The following is a 17,397-nucleotide window of genomic DNA, read 5'->3' on the forward strand; positions in this document are numbered from 1 at the left end:
CCTATAACTGGCTTAGGCAAACCAAACAGATAGATAGACAGACAGATAGGTGACAAGTAATTCCACATACACATACCTTCATGAAATCTTTAATCAGAACCAAGCACACAGCATATGAAAATTAAAATTAAGAAACCCAACGCCAGCCTTTCCACCTACACCTATTAAACCAACAACTTTAATCTAATTAGCACCAAAAAGGTACACAATTGAGGTAAAAGTTCAATGCTAACAATGAGATAATGGTGATGGTCAATAACCCTAGAGCCTCTTTTGATAATAAAGCGTCTGGGTCCTCATTAAATTAGCTGACTTGATACCCTAAAGTTGCAAAATTAGCATCTCCACCCTCCTAAAGCCCTCACTGTGCATCATGACCAATTACCCTCAACAAGCATGAGCCTGCTTGGGCTTTACACGCTACAGTGAGTGGCTGGAGACGAGTTGGGCACGTTTCCAAGCCTTCCTAAGTATGAAAATAAACATATATTCAAATGAGGGTAAACAGTGACCTAATGGGAAACGTTCAGTCAACTGTCTGAGGACCAGTTCAGACTGGCACCTTTATCCCTTTCAGTTTCGCCTGCCCCTCCCCGTCAGTGGCATGACTAGGCATGGTAGCGTGCTGCGGTGGGGAGGGGAGTGGTGGTCCCTGCAGAAGTCCAGGTGTTTTGCCCAAACACTGATTACAACACCCTCCCCAACAGCAGCAGGCATCCCATCTGCAAAAGCCTGATAACTCCATCCCATCCTGCTCATTCAAGGGCCCCCTTTTCATCCTCAGCTTGAGGCAGATCTCAATGGGCTGAACGAGTATGAGAAACTGAGATAAGTGCTTAGCTACAATTAGAGAGATGCCTGTGTGTGCTGCAATTAGGGTTGTGTCAGTGCTTCATTAACCTTTGCCTTGCCAGCATTTTCCCACGTGGCACTCCAAGTGAGTAACAACGTTTATGTTAGGAAGGAACACAAGCAGCTGAGGCACAGGCCAGTTGAGGAGGGTGAAAAGGGATGGGAGTGGAGGGTGACAGCCTCCATGGAGCTGCTCGACAAGTAGTGCCGGGAACCGACAGGTTTACGAGTGGCTCCCACACTGCCGGTCCTGTACTCTCTGATGTTGAAACGATTTCCAGTGATGTCGTAGACTTGTAACTGTGTCACCTGAGAGAGTGTGGGCTCTGGAAAGGTCTCAAGAATTTATCAGGGCCTTTCTTTGAATGATTTAGGTTTCCTGATCAAATACTCCTTTTCTTTTTTTCCCTTTTAATGGAGGTACGGGGTTGAACCCAGGACCTTCTGTATGCTAAGCATGTGCTCTACCACTGAGCTATAATACCCCTCCCCAGATACTCCTTTTCAATAGTGTAATGATTGTGACCATTTTGAAACAAAGTACACAATTTCTGATTATCAGTGGAGTTTATTAACTCCTTGTGTACACACCCATTATTTCATTTGACCCTCACCATTATCTAATGAGATTGATAGAATATTTGTTAGGTTCCTTTGATGGAAATGAAATGAAAAGCAGAGCAGTTAAGCAACTTTCTCAAAATCACACAGCAGGTTAAGTCCAGGACCCACCCAAACCTAAACATATTGATTAACATCCAGGACCGGTCACATTAGTCATCACCACTAAGAACTGAGAAAGCTCAAGTACCTTTTCTTCCCTGTACCACAAGGGGAAAAAAAAAAAAACAGATTTTGAGAAAGCTTGTCTTAGTCACCATTAAGAAATATTTATCAGGCACTTTCTATGTAAAACAGATCTTTTTTTCTTTACTGTATAGTCAGGCCTCAAGACGGCTGTTCCCTTGCTCTTAACCTACATTACCTGCTTTACCTACACCCAACTCTCGAGACTGATCTTCCTACCGACTTGCCCCAGGCCTCAGCTGGTGATTGCTCTTATCAAAGGGGCAATGAGGGGCAGGGCCTCTGCTGGTTTCCGTGGTAACAAACGAGCCAACCTGATTTCAGTTCCCCATGCTAACCTCTCCTTGACCCCAGGAGCAAGGACTGCCACAGTGTTGTGCCCACCTTCTGCCCAACAGGGTAGGGAGTTGCTGTAGGACCTGGCTTCAGACACGTAAGCTCCCTCTATCCATTAAACCATTGATGTCTCTGTCACTGACCCCAGCTCTTTCTTCCCTCTTGAAGTTGGGCGAGTACTGGCCTTGGAGGCCTACGAGGTGCAGCCCAACATTTACTAACCCTCCTCCAGTATCTGAAAACTTTTTCACTAAAATTCTTGGTTACCTCTTGTTATTCAGCCTTGAACTCTGTTAAAACTGAAAACAGAACAATAATCTTTTCCTAAAAACCAGATTCCATTGTTCTGTCGTATTTGCTTTGCTTCAAATAGCCATGGGTAAAACTGAAAGGAATGCTACTGTCAGCATCCTTTTACCTAGACGGTCTGATCTCTTCCCTCAGATGCTTGGTCTTAGGAATTTTGAAATGGCACTGATTTGAGTTCAGTTCTTTTTTTTTTTTAAGATTAAAAAAGTTAATTACATCAAATTTTGTTTGCCTAACTCTGGTTCAGAATGCTTTTTTCCCATCAAAACGTCAGGCCAATTTCAAATCCATGTGGCCCACTGATCTGACTGATTTTGCAGCTGTGTGTCAAACCAACTTGGACTGTGCAAGTCTGAGTTGATTATCAAGAAATCAAAGGCTAAATTTCAAGTGGCTTTGGGCTAAATTAGTGATTCCCAAACCTGCTGATGATAAAATTAACCTGGGGCCGTTGTTAAAAATACAGAGCTCCAAGTTTTTCTGGAATTCCTAGTTTTAAGAAGAGCCTTAAGTGATTACTTTGCTCAGCTAACTTTGGGAAACATGGTGCTAAATGTTCATTTTAAATAAAAACCAAGTGTAAAGCAGGAATCCTGGTTGTTTTGTTTGTTTGTTTTAAAGCTCTCAGGGTGTTCTTTTTTTCTTTTGCTATATTAATACAAAATGTAGTAACTTACTTAGTGAACTTCTTGTAGTTAAGTGGAAAAATTGATGATGATATAGGTTAATACCAAGATCTGAAAAGGAATAAACAAAACTGTGATATTTATTTTACAGTATACAGGAGTCACTTCCTTATCACTTGTAAAATGATATTTTTATAAGTCCTTACATTTATTTTTCTCTTCTAAAAAATTTTAAATGACTTTATTGTGGCATAGTTTCTGTATAGTAAACTATACATATTTCGGATGTACAATTTGATAAATTTTGATAGATGTACACACCCATGCAACCACCACCACAATCAAGATACCTAACATTTCCGTCACTCCCCAAGGGGTGCAGATTTCAGGCTCCTTAGATGTTCTCTTAATTCAAGAAAGTGAAACTAATTTATATCGGTTGAGCCTGGGAAAGTAAAAGTATTATGAAATATGGCTTTTGTACCCTACCTAATATATTTCACAAAATTTGGGTTATAATTTTGTCTGTAGGCATCAATTTTTTGAGAATTTGTGTCACAAGCAACTCAGCACTGTGCTTGGCATAAAGTACTTAATATTTCATTAAGGAATGAATGGAGAAAATGACTCAAGTCCCCACCTCTCCATAAAGTCCTCACCCATCTTTCCAACAACCTGTAATATCTTTTCCTCTTCTCATATTCCCGTAATAAACATAGCCAACTCCACCCCACAGTGCACTTGATCCAATTATATTCTATTGTTCCTATAAGGCAGTACAGTGTCATAAAAAGAAATAGGGCTTTAGATTCAAACACACATAGACAAATTTCTTAACTCCTGATCTGCAAAATGAGGATATGCTAAGTATCTCCCAGGTTGTTGAGGGGATTAAATGAGTAATGTCTGCCCAGTACTGGACTCTACACCATTCAAAGGCATGAGTCTTCTCAGCACTGAATGCAGTGCAAGGTCACCATCAGAGCTTAGTTTACTGTATTTTCCTTCCTTCTTTGAATAATCTACAAATGCCTCAAAATGAGGGACCAAGTCTTACACTTCTTTATATTTTGCCTTCCCCTATCCTTCATCAGTTTTGCTGAGCACATAACACTCAAATACTGTTGATTTAGAAAGAACAAAAAGAAATGGCATCAGAAAAGAAAAGAAGAGGAAGACAGAAAGAGCATTGAAGGAGTAAAAAATATAAATATATATATATATATAAAAATATATATATATATAAAAAGAACTGCATATGCTGGGAAGGGTTGCCTTGTTCTCAATACTTCTCCCACCACAAAACCAGCCCTCAGTACAGGTCAGAGTCAACATCCTAAGACTGCCAAGCAGGAACTGTTTTTCACAGCGGTAATTATTTGCCATTTTGTTCACTTCTAATAACTTAGGTTTCAGAACCAAGAGTAAGTGTTTGCTTTGACCTACACTGTACGTTATTCTCTCCGAAATGTAGTTTTTATTTACTGAGCCATCTCTACTGGTTTGCAAAACTCGAAGTTTCTTTCAAATATAATTCATATAATTGTTACTCTTTAAAGGCAAATGGAAAAAGAAAAGTAAGAATTAGAGAATTATATACTATGCATAGACCAGAATTCTCCACATTCCTAGCTCCAGGAAAAACAAACGCTGAAAACAAGTGGGGAAAATGTCGCAGGTGGCTTTCATTCATTAGTCTCAGTGTTTCGGAGCTAAAAATTCATTAGAGGTCATTGTCAGCAGTTGCGTCTGACAAAAGAGGTTAAGTGACTCATCTAAGAACACATGAGTCAAAATTCCAGGCAGGATGAATCATTTATATTTATAGACATGTTATAGAATTCTTACATTTTGTTTCCATAAGTGATCTTAGAAACTCCCTAGTCTAACATATCATTCCCAAATCGAAGTACCCACTGCATCATTCCTGACGGAGCTGCCTGAATAGCACCTGCCAGAGCTTAACCACTCCTCACAGTTAGCCATCCCACTTAACTTACGAGATTTCATTTTTATATCAAGCCATAATATCCTTCCTTCTACCTTCTGTTCCTAGTTCTGATCTGTGAAAAATGGATTCATTCTGTGCCCTTTTCGCTTTATATTTTCACTGTTCTTTCAAGCATTTATTATATTCCATATTTCCAAGTATTTCATGACCTTGGTCCCCCTCCTGGTATTATTCAGTCAGTAGCGATGAGAATGATGATGGTAATAACGATGAAAATAATAATGAGCAGAACGTACACTTACTGAGTGCTTTCTCTGTGTCAGGCATTATAAAGAAAGCATGAGCATTTATTCCTTCTTTCTTTTTCAGTGCTACATCCACAGCACCTAGAAGAGTGCCTGGAATATATCAGGCTCTCAATAAATAACCACGGACTGAAGGCATCCTCACCAAAACTCTTTGAAGTAGGCAATAATTAGGATATATATATATATATATGTTGGAATTTGAAGCTAGGCATTTTAACCCCAAAACTTTACATATGCACTTAACCATTGTGCTTTATTCTTACAAATGTTTTTCTCACAAACACAGTAACACATCTGTGACTATAGATTTCAATTATTAGCTATTAAATGTATAGGGCCTGCATCTAAGTTAGATTATTAAATTCTAGAGTTCTGTCCGCAGCAGTTGATTCCCATAACATACAAATAAGCTATTGCTTCTCCCTTCTTAAAACAAACAAACAAACAAAAAACTCTAGCCTCCAACCCCTGCAAGCTACCACCCTACTGCTTTTATTCTCTTTTCAGAAAAATTCCTTTGTGGAGTTCTCTACTTTGCTGTCTCCAACTCCTCTCCTTCTGTTATCGTTTAAAACCACTTCATTTACTTTTCCCCAAATCCTCCATGAGAACTTCTCTTGTCATCTTCAATGACTTTCACTCTTTAAATCCAATAGTTGGGGGGTGGGTATAGCTCAGGGCATGCTTAGCATGCACGAGGTCCTGGGTTCAATCCCCATTACTGCCATTAAAAAAAAAAATCCTATAGTCAATTCACAGTCCTAGCCTGACTTACCTGCCACTTTGAACATAGTTAATCCTCACTTACCTTCCAACCTTTTTCTTCTTTTGCCTTCTAGGACACCAACTCTTGGATTCCTCATACTTCACTGAGTACTCCTGCTCAGCCTCCAGTTCTCTTCCTTATCCTGAGCTCTTGGTGGAGTCCCCAAGGCTCAGTCCCAGGTATGCTATTTATATTCACTGCATTGTTGACTTAATCCCTTCTCATGGCTTTAAACACAGTCTCTAGACAGAGACTCTCAAACTTACAATTCTTGCCCACAACTCTCTCCCCAACACTTTATCTAGATGTCCAGCAGGAAACCAAAACACAACTGCTGGTCTCCCTTTACTCCAAACCCATAGCTTTCCCTGTCTCATCTGATGGAAACTCCATCATTGCTCAGGCCAAAATCCTTCAAATCAACATTAACTCTTCCCTTTCAATCTGTCATTCAATCCACCAGAAAATTCTAATGGTAGAAACCTCTATATTTTTTTTTAAATAAATCTGATCATTTACCCTCCTCCACTCAAAACCTTGCAGTGGTTCTCCATTTCACTCAGTGTAAAAGTCAGGTCTTTACAATGACCTGTCATGTCCTGCCTAGTCTACCCTGCTGTTACCTTTTTAACCTTATCCTCATTAACTCACTTAATCTTCACAAAAGCCCTAGGTTTGCCATCCCTGTGTTACAGATAAGGAGACGGAGGCTCAAAGTGGTGGAGTGACTGATCTAAGATTAAAAGGCCACTGAACGGCATACAAGAGGTGAACTCAGGTAACTGTGCTTCTCAGCATTATTCCATCTGCCTAAGCAGGAAGCAACCTGGTTTTCACTGTAGAACCCCAAGGATTCTCAGACACTTGTGGTACCTGATACTCCTAAATGTGGAAGGTAAATGTGGGGCAAATCAGGTGAATTCATTGAACATCTGATTACGATTCCACACTATCCTGCACAGACAGGTAATGGTTCCTCTCAACCTTGGAAGAAGAACCATCCACGCAAAGGTTTACATGATGGTGGTAAATAGTCAGAAGGGGTCTGGACTGGACATTAGAGAAGACATGGGGAGCCACCCATTCCCAGACTGAAATAGGAAATAGTCTTCCTCATTTATCTCATCACTATTCCTAGGACCATTTCAGAAACAGTTTTTAGAGAATTAGCGTGGAGGAGTATAGACCTGGCTAAACAGCTTAGTCAAAAAAATTAATGAAAATGACAAGTGTGCATTTAAAGACTAACGACTAATTTTTTTAATTGATTCTAGGCTGAGACCTTGTATAACAACTTTCAGCCTAGAGAAAAAAAAAATTTATACCGCCGTTATGAACCTCTGATAATAGAAGATTTAATGGAATTTCAAATAGGCCATTAATTGTTACATGCCAGTATAATAACAAGAAGATTAAAGTATGTCCAAACTAAACAAGTTCAATTCAGTTTAAGTACTTTGTTTGCAATTAAATTTTCCCAAGCATGTATTTTGATAGCAAATCTTGAAAAGTTAAATACTGAAACAGATAGCAAAGTTTTTTTTTTTGTGGCAAATTCCCATAAAATGTGCCTGAAAGGCTTACTCCAGATATAACAACTTTGCAACCCTATAAGTTAGGAATTAGATCAAGCATACTTAAAGTGGAGATAAGACAGTTGTCGGATGTGTGTACTTATAATTTCTTATGCTTTTTGAAAGAAATTTTTGCAGAAATGTGATTTTTCAAGGTAAATTTTCAGATGTTTGTGACTTTTATTTCCCACAAAATAAGGTTATGGAACAGGAAAAAGGAATTGGATAGAGTGTTGTTATTGAAGTGTACACCTTTGGAAACACAGATGGTGTATAGAGGGAGCTCATTCTGGGGAGATAAAAGACAAGATAGGAGGGCTAATAGCTGCTGTGTTGTTTCTCTTAGGGTGGTGCCATGGTGTTGGAGGGAAATTATATAGATTCCAGCTGTATTTGGGGTTGGTATCAAAAAAAATCTTGCTGGTGGGTTGGATGTGGGAGGTGAAGCGAGAGAGGAATTAAAGATGATGAACAAGTTTCTGGCTTGAGCAACTGACAAAAGATGATACCATTTACCGTACGCAGACGGGGGTGGGACGAACAAGTCTGTGGGGTGTGGAATCACGAGGCCTGTTTGGGACTTCTAAGTTCAAGAAGCTTTGTGAGTCATCCATCTGGTAAAGTCAAGTGGGATGTTGAATACCCGAGTCTGGAATCACCTCCCCTGTGATGCACCGCGCTGATCAGAGGCAGCATCACCCGTGCGCGGAGTAAGCGGCCACCCTGAAAAGTGGTGCGGTGGAGGAGGAGGAGTCTAGCAGGAGAGGGAGGCGATCTAGGCTCCTTTTCACCCCTTCCATTATTCAGACGTGGGACTCGTTCTCACTTTCTATGACTCACAATGGTGCAATCGTTTATAATACGCACTCTGAGTTCAGAATACTGGGGTCAAATTCCAGCCGCACCTCTTACTAGCTGCATAACTTCAGAAAAGGTGTTTAAGTTCTCTGGGCCTCAATCTCCTCGACTGTAGAAGGGGCATATCATTGTAACGCGTTCACAAGGTTGTTTTGAAACCTGATATGTCTGTACACACACACATCTCCTGATGTTGTACCTGGCATACAAGTGCTATTTAAGTGCTATTACTATTTGTGTAAGAAGGGTTACTCTAGAGTAACGTTTCTCAAACGTTATCTATTGACAAGATCTTTGTTTGAAACGGTAGTATGTAAAAACCCAGTAAGTAAAGGGAACAAAGACAGAATGGCTGGGGCTGGAAGGTAGCACCTGGCGTCCCCAGCCCTCACCCCAGCTGAGCGCTTCTTCCTTTCATTTCCCACCACGATATCCCCTGAGGAAGATCTGTGGAACTTCTGAAAACCTCCAAACTAGTTAGCCTTTCAAAAATGAGAGACAAATAAAGATGTTTTCAGACATATAAGCAAAGACTCTACCATCCATACATCCTCACTAAAGGAACTCTGTGCTTTGGCAAGAAGAATGAAGCTGGAAGGTCACTGGAGTGATGCTTCTTTTTCACTTACACTGTTTCACACTCTATGGAGGGTCCTCCATGTGCATTACTATCCTGGTTTTCCTTACCCCACCCCACCCGGGGCTCACTCAGTCCTCCTCTGAGGAAGAGTGAATTAACATGATTGCAAAGTTTGAAAGGAGAGACTGGGCTCAAATAGACCAGCCCTATCTTTTCCCTTTCTGCTCAGGACCCAGGCTGCCTGCAGGGAAGTACCTTATGGGGCACAGAGGGACCACCTGTGGGGTGACCTGCCCTTGGCCAGCACTGCCTATAACTTGGTTATTATGTCTATCTCCTGGGATGGTAGTCCTGGGAACTTGTATTAGGAGGCCCACTTGTCCTCCAATGGGAATTTTTCCAGCATTAGCTCTCTGGTAACGGGTCATATTTTGGTCCCCATATGCCTTACACTTCTGTCTGATTTCTCAGTTGGTTCTAAACTTGGATGAGAAAGAAGTGTGCTATCTAGAAGACCTCCTTGCCCTCCAATAATGTGAGACAAAAGAAACAACAGTGAACTCTCAAAGGGATCAAATACATTGGCAAATTCCTGAGATGAAAAAGGTCCGGATCACAAAAATCAAAGGTGTTTATCCTGCTGAGGAAGTTGGATTTTATCCTACAAGGAGGCAAAGGCCATTAGAACACTTTCAATCAAAGGTGACGTGACCAGATTAGTATTTTGATTATTTTCTCAGGTAGGGTCAGGGTGGAAGGAAGAAGAAAACACTGAAAAATGGGATCAGGTTAGAAAGAGAAGGTGGCATTTTCTGAAGTCCAAATTCATTTGCTTTATAGCTTTGTCTAAGGCTATCGTAAATAATGATGTCATGTTTTTCCAACCTGTTGCCTAATTTTGAACAGCTGGTAGCCTGGCTCAGTAAGATTGCACTAAACCAAGCTATCAGATAAGCAAATTTTAAACTGCCTTTAGGATCTTTATCACAGTGTTTTGAAATATGCTTTACAACTTTTCATTTAAGAAAAAGAATGAAGTAATGCTTCTCTTCTGAGAAACAAAGTTTACACTTTCATAAGGTATCCATGATAGTTATTTATTTAGAATTTTTAAAGGCAAAATATTGATAGTCACAAAGTGATGACTCGAAAATTTGGGGCTGTAAAATAGACCATTTATCATTCACAAAATCAACACAATATTAAATTTTGATACAAAACATATGTACTACATTGCTGAAGTTTTTCTCTCTCACTTTTTGAGCAATGTCCAAGTAGGTTAGGTGTCTAATGATATCTCTAAGCCATATGCTGGCCTTTGGTCTCTTACCTTTCTGAGTCTTCTATTTTTATTCTGTTCCTCTGGGCAAGATATTTCCATCAGACCTAAGGCAACTGATTCTGACTCTGAGATAAAGTTACTGGTTTCTGCCATAAGCATGTATTATGTTCCATGGTTGTCCAGCACCATACCAAGCATGGGGTGTCCTGGGATAAGCAAGATATTATAAAGTCCATATTTCCAAAGAATTTTCAGTCTCTTGGGGAAATCAAAAACACAAACAAACAAAAAAACCCAGCAGTAATAATAAAACCCCCCTCCCTATCCTCACTTCACCAGGAAATCCCCTGACATTGTCCTGTAGCTGATGAACCGTTTTGGGAAAACACAAGAAACAGAGAGAAAGGATACCCACCTAGCTAGGCAAATCGAACAAATCAACTAGGATAATAATACGTGTCATCATCAGATTGCCCCCTGCCCCAGGCAGGGCCACTGGAGGACTTAATTTCTTTACCTGTTTTGTTGTTATTGTTTGTCTGTTCCCCATACAGCTGCTAAATGCTCCCTTTCTTAACAAAATTCATCCCCCAACAAGGGCCTTTTTTCCAAAGTGTAGGCCTGGTCATTTCTGAAGTCCAGCTATTTCCCTCCCCACTGATCCTTAGGAAACATAATATATTAATAAGGGAACTTTCAGGATGGCAAAGCTGGCCTCCTGGAGCTCTAGGACTGCATCATTCTTATAGCTAATAGTCCTGTCTCCTTCCTCCACTTCCTGTACTCCGCCTTCTCTCTTTCCTTAAAGCTATGGAAAAAGTTCCAGGGATTGTTCACCAGAGATGTGCCATGAAGGAAAAAAATGTATATTCACTTTACACAGAATGCCTCTAATATTTTCTAAAGTTTTTTTTTTTTTTATTAACAGGGAGCAAAACATGATAAAGTGATAGTGGCAAGAAAGTGTGTGCTGGGGGTGGTGCGTGGTATATAGCTCAGTGGTAGAGCATGTGCTTAGTGTGCATGATGTCCTGGGTTCAATTCCTAGTACCTCCATTAAAATAATAATAATAATAATAATAATAATAATAATAATAATAATAATAATAATAATAATAATAATAATAATAATAATAAATTTAAAATGAGTTAAAAAAAACTAGTCAGCTTAAGACTTTTTGTGGACTTCTTTCTGGAGTTCATGAAAATGTAAATGGAATAAAACCAGCTATTTCTTAGCTCCTCTCACTGACCCATTTCTTACTGTACTGTTTAGAAACATCTCCACCCAACTCCTTGGTTTAGGTCTTTGTTTCCAAGATGATACTTATGGGCTTTCCCAACTTCTTGGTTGGCATCCTTTCTTTCGAATTCATACAGCCAATATCAGAATGGAATTATGTGGCTGCTAGTTATCGATAACAGATTTAAAGAGAGCCAAGTAAGATTTGTCTTCTAAGAGAAACTCCAGGCTATCTATCTAGAGCTAACATCTTCTGACTTCACACAGGAAAGTCAACTTATTTAATTCCGAGATGCTGACCTGTTCTTCACGCCAGCATTCTTTAACAGTGGTTGCCAAACACAGAGCTGGAACACAGAAAGCTGGCGCTAGGCTTTGAGAAGCCCTCAAGAGGGAGGACAGAGTCCAAGCACTCGAGAGAAAATGCAGATTGCACACATTCCTCCCGGCTGAGCTGGCCCCTTGCCCCTGCCATTCCCTCAAGCTATTGAAAAGTGGATATAATGTGAAATACTCAGCCTACCACCTGTAGGTGTGAAGAAAACAAATCTTCCTCACATGGTAGGAAGAAGGCATCAATACTGCATCAGTGGAGTATTTCCTGAGCTTGATCAAGATGAAAACAATAACATGGCAAAAATAAACAAATATCTAACATGAAATAAAAGAGCCCCACCTAGAAGAAATTATAGCTCAAAATGAGAAGGAACTAGCTCACAACTGTTTCAGGCCATAGACAAATTTAATAACAATATAAATTCAACTTTTTAATGGCTCAAAAGTGAATCAAAGGAACAGTATGAGATGAAAAGGAAATCTGCCTACCTGAGAAAAATAATGGAGGATGGATAACATTGTTCTCTGGCTGTAAAATTATTTGGCTTTTTTCTTTTCCTTTAAATAAAACTGAGCTGATGAACTCAGGAAGTGAAGTGGACTCACTGAAGAGATTCCCTAAGATACCATCTGTTCTCTGCTTTGAGGATTATACCTTCCCTCGGATTTGGAAAGATCAAGGCTTCACCAAGACACTGGTGGAAACTTAGCAAATGCACACATGTGCATTTGTGCACATACACACACACACAGTGGGGAGGAGTAAATATTTCAGACTTGTTGAAGAGTTAGTATCTTTGTGATCCTTTAAGAAAGTAACATAGTCAACAAGCATGTGCTGATTATTCTCATTGACCAACCCCCCACCCACCACTGTCAGCACCACCATTCTCTGCCGCTCTCTGCCTTGCTCTGGCTCTAGTCCAGGGGAAGCTGACCCCTGACTCATCACCCTTGTCCCCATTCCCCGAAGCTTCCAGGTGCACAGGAAATCAGAGGGTGGGAGGAGGGAGAAGCCTACGTATTTCTTCCTTCTGTCTCGCTGCTTCCATGGACGTCTCTGGCAGTAGATGGGACCCTCTACAGCTCTAGCTTACATGGGAGGGACCTCTCTTCCACGTGGTCACTGTCAGTGGACTCCAGGAACACTCTTTCCTCCCCTTGTGCCTGTAGTCCTAGGGATGGTAGCATCTTCAAGCTGTTGTTACATTCTGGGATCTTACTATTCCTTGGCTTTTTTTCTCTTAATCTCATCTCCACCCTACCAGGAATCCTTTTCTTAATATTGCTAAATTTTAAGCATAGAGGGGTGAATTCTGTTTCCTTTTGTGATCCTGAGTTATAACAACAGAAACTGATTTTGGCCAAATGGCTGAAAAATAAATTAGAAAGAGCAAAGGAGAGAAAAAAGGCTCTGCTGAATATGGAATTGCCCTCATGGAGAAAAAGTTAGGAATAATAATGGATGCAAAAAAGAAGAAAAAGGAAGGAGAAGCAGGAAGAAAGAAAAATCTTCAAGAGATTCTAATAGATATGAAAGATAGATAAAAAGGATCTAACAAAGATAGTGGATCATAAGGAACTGCACAAAGTAGAAAAAATGTATATATTTGAAAATATAAAACAAGAAAAGTTTCCCAGAAATGAAGAAAATCAATGCTGCAGACTGAAGGAACATACTGTATTTGAAGTAAACGTGATGCAAAGCAGGCAACACCAATTTATATTCTAGGTATGCTGTTCTTTGTATGCTATTTGTGCTATTATCAAGGATAAAGGAAAACTATGCGAGCATAAGACAGAAAAAGCCAATCAATTTCACTAGGGAAGAAATCACACTGGCCTCAGACTCCTTTACAACGGAGCTTGGTTCCACAAGGTTCTCAGGGAAAAAGAATCGTTGTTATAGAACATTATATATTTCTATATGCTAAAAAAGAACTTTTAAGGAAACCTGGACGGTGGATAGAGTGAGATGAGAGAAGACACATGATATGTGCCAGTGTCCTCATCATGCATAGCAGGTAATCACTCTATTAAAATTGAGACCTTGAAAAAAAGTGACTCCAATTTCCTCAAGTTTCTTCTGTTTCAAGATTTCTTCCGTAAGCACACAAGAGTCTTTTAAGAAGTATCGTTTATGTAGAAGACAGAAAAATGTATTTGAAGTTCACAATTCCATCAAGATTTTGGGGTTTTTTGCTTTGAGGTGTTTTTTCTTTTTTCTCCTTTTTCAGTTTGAGGTTTTTTGTTTTTTTTTTTCTTTTATGGTCAGACAGAAGTTTCCTTGTTTGAAAAACATTTATAAAATAATTATATTTAAAAGTATTTTTTCTTCTTTTCTGTATTTTTTAAAGAAATATGACTGGATAAAATTCATCTAATATCAACAAAGTTTCTTTCTATGTGATGACATTTAACTGATTTTAAAATCTTTGTGCTTTCCTGCCGTATTTGGGTTATTTATTATAAATATATCTAATATTTATAAGAAAACATAGAATAATTTATTGTATTAAAAATAAGACTGGAAGCAAAGCCAAAATGTTAACAACAAAAATGTTAATTTTGTGTGGAGGGAAACAAATCATTTAAGCCTTCTTTTGTTTTTTAATAAAAGTTTGTTTTGTGTCTTTGCAAAACAAGATACTAGACTCCGTTTAAGGAGACTTAGAAAGGTTCAGTAATTTGAGACAGCATATTGTAAGATAGAGTTTTCAAGCTTTAGAGTGAGCCTGAGTTAAGTATCAGTAATCTAGAATTGCACAAGTCACTACAAAATTAAGTGACGAACAATGACAACCGTTTTATACTGTTACGACTCTGAAGGTCAGGCAAGTAGCGCACAGTAAGAATGACTTGTTTCTGCTACCTGGTGTCTGGGGCCTCCTCTGAGGTGGCTTCAATATCTAGGGGGTGGCTGAAATGGCTCAACTGAGTCTACGTGTCTGGGGTCTTGGTTCTGACCCTCCTCTGGGCACCTGCGTTCTCCTCCACATGGCTGGCCTGGGGAGTCTCAGGGCCCCAAAAGGAAGCACTGCGGAGAAGACAAGCCCCCAGAGGGCAAGTGCTTATTCAGCCCTTGCTTATGTCATGCTCATTAATACCCCACTGGCCAAAGCAAGTCACGGGGTCAAGTCCATACTCCACTTGGAAGTGTATACAGAGGGAATTTGAATCTCAGCTCTACCATTTGTGACCTTGACAAGTCATTTAATTTCTTTGCATCTCCATTTCCTCCTCTGTCAAATGAAGAGAACACCTGGTTCACATTATTTAGAGGGTTAAGTGAGACAATAAAAATGTAGCTAACAGAAGAAATAATAGGTGGTTGATAGATACTAATTCCCACTTATGCATGTGCAAAAGGTGTTTGTTGTTAAAAAGAAAATTGGTTGCTCACCTCATAAAATTGACTTTTGAATAAGCCTCATCTTTGTACAGATTAGCCTGTGTTTGAAATCTGCTTTTCAGTGTTTTTATTTATTTTCTGTCCCCTGTGCAAATTATGTAATTTCTTCCACGTGGTGACTTCATTATTTTCTATTTCCTTTGTTTGTCATCTTTTATTTTTTACATGCTTCTAATTTAACAGACTATTTCCCTTTGAACTACTGAAGGGCACCTCATTTTTCTTCTAGCTTTATTGAGGTATAATTGATATAAAGACATATTTCATGTTATTGTGCTTCACTTTCTTTTGATTCACAAATATTGTGGGGTTTTTTTGTTTTGTTTTGTCTTTTACAAATTGAAGGTTTGTGAGAATCCTGGGCTGAAGAAGCTTATTGGCATAATTATTCCAACAGCATTTGCTCACTGTCTTTCTCTGTGTCACATTATAGTAATTCTTGCAATGCTTCACACCTTTTTATTATCATTATATTTGTTATGGTGATCTTGGATAAATGATGTTTGATGTTGCAAATGTAATTATTTTGGACACCACCATCTTCACCCATATAAGATGATGAACTTGATAGATGTCATGTATTCTGAGGGCTCCAAAGACCTTCCGTTCCTCCATCTTTCTCTCTCCCCTCAGACCTCACTATTCCCTGAGACACAATATTGAAATTAGGCCAATTAATAACCCTACAGTGCTCTCTAAGTGTTCAAGTAAAAGGAAAAGTCCTACATTTCTCACTTTAAATCAAAAGCTAGAAATGAAACTTAGTGAGGAAGGCATATCAAAAGCCAAGATAGGCTGAAAGCTAGCCCTCTTGTGCCAAACAATTAGCCAAGCTGTGAATGCAAAGGAAAAGTTCTTGAAGGAAATTAAAAGGGGTGCTCCAGTGAACACATGAATGATAAGAAAGTGAAACTGCCTTATTGCTGATATGGAGAAAAATTGAGTGGTCTGGATAGAAGATCAAACCAACCACAACATTCCCTTAAGCCAAAGCCTAATCCAGAGCAAAATTCTAACTCTCTTCAATTCTGTGAAGGTTGAGAGAGGTGAGGAATCTGCAGAAGAAAAGTTTGAAGCCAGCAGAGGTTGGTTCATGAAGTTTAAGGAAAGAAACTGTCTCCATAACATCAAAGGGCAAGGTGAGGCAGTCAGTGCTGATGTAGAAACTGCAGCAAGTTATCTAGAAGATCGAGCTCAGATAGTTAATGGAGGTGGCTATGCTAAAGAACAGATTTTCAGTGTAGATGAAACAGCTTTCTATTGGAAGATGTCATCTAGGACTTCCACAGCTAGGGAGAAGAAGCCAGTGTCTGGCTTCAAACCTTCAAAGGACAGGCTGACTCTCTGGTTAAGGGCTAATGCTCATTTATCATTCTGAAAATCCTAGGAGCCTTAAGAATTATGCTAAATCTACTCTGCCTGCACTCTATAAATGAAACACCAAAGCCTGGATGACAGCACATCTGTTGACAACTTGGCTTATTTAATGTGTTTTAAGCCCACTGTTGAGACCTACTGCTCAGAAAAAAAGATTCCTTTAAAAATATTACTGCTTATTAAGACAGGGCACCTGGTCACCAAGAGCTTTGATGGAAATGGACAATGAGAGTCATGCTGTTTGCATCCTTGCTAACACAGCATCCATTCTGAAGCCCATAGACCAAGGAATAATTTTGACTTTCAAGTCTTATTACTTACGATATACATTTTGTAAGGCTGTAGCTGCTATAGACAGTGATTCCTCTGATGGATCTGGGCAAAGTCAAATGAAAACCTTCTGGAAAAGGTTTCTGAAAATCTTGAAAAACCTTCAGTGGAAAAACTTTGACATTCTAGTTCTCATGATTCATGGGAAGAGGTCAAAATATCAACGTTCACAGGAGTTTGGAAGAAGTTCCAGCCCTCATGGATGACTCTGAAGGGTTAAAGACTTTGGTGGAGGAAGTCACTGCAGATGTAATGGAAATAGCAAAAGAACTAGTATTAGAAGTGGAACCTGAAGATGTGACTGAATTGTTCGAATCTCATGATAAAACTTGAGCAGATGGGGAGTTTCTTCTAATGGATGAGCAAAGAAAGTGGTTTCTTGAGATGGAATCTACTCCTGGTGAAGATGCTGTGAAGATTGTTGAAATGACAACAAAGGATTTAGGATGT

At 39.4% G+C, this 17,397-nt stretch overlaps 1 long non-coding RNA gene across 5 annotated transcripts in view; it reads left to right on the forward strand.

The window, feature by feature from the left end:
- Positions 1-17,397, forward strand: part of LOC140696348 (uncharacterized) — a 314,939-nt gene that overhangs the window by 268,663 nt on the left and 28,879 nt on the right. For 4 of the 5 annotated variants that reach the window (XR_012072544.1, XR_012072545.1, XR_012072543.1 and 1 more), the window contains exons 7-8: positions 6,029-6,134; positions 6,651-6,733. This is a non-coding gene — a long non-coding RNA (uncharacterized lncRNA). Of the gene's footprint in view, positions 1-6,028; positions 6,135-6,622; positions 6,734-17,397 lie in introns of all 5 variants that reach the window. The other variant, XR_012072547.1, reaches the window with a different exon arrangement.

Source organism: Vicugna pacos, chromosome 5, assembly GCF_048564905.1.
Source record: "Vicugna pacos chromosome 5, VicPac4, whole genome shotgun sequence".
Taxonomy (NCBI): Eukaryota; Metazoa; Chordata; class Mammalia; order Artiodactyla; family Camelidae; genus Vicugna; species Vicugna pacos.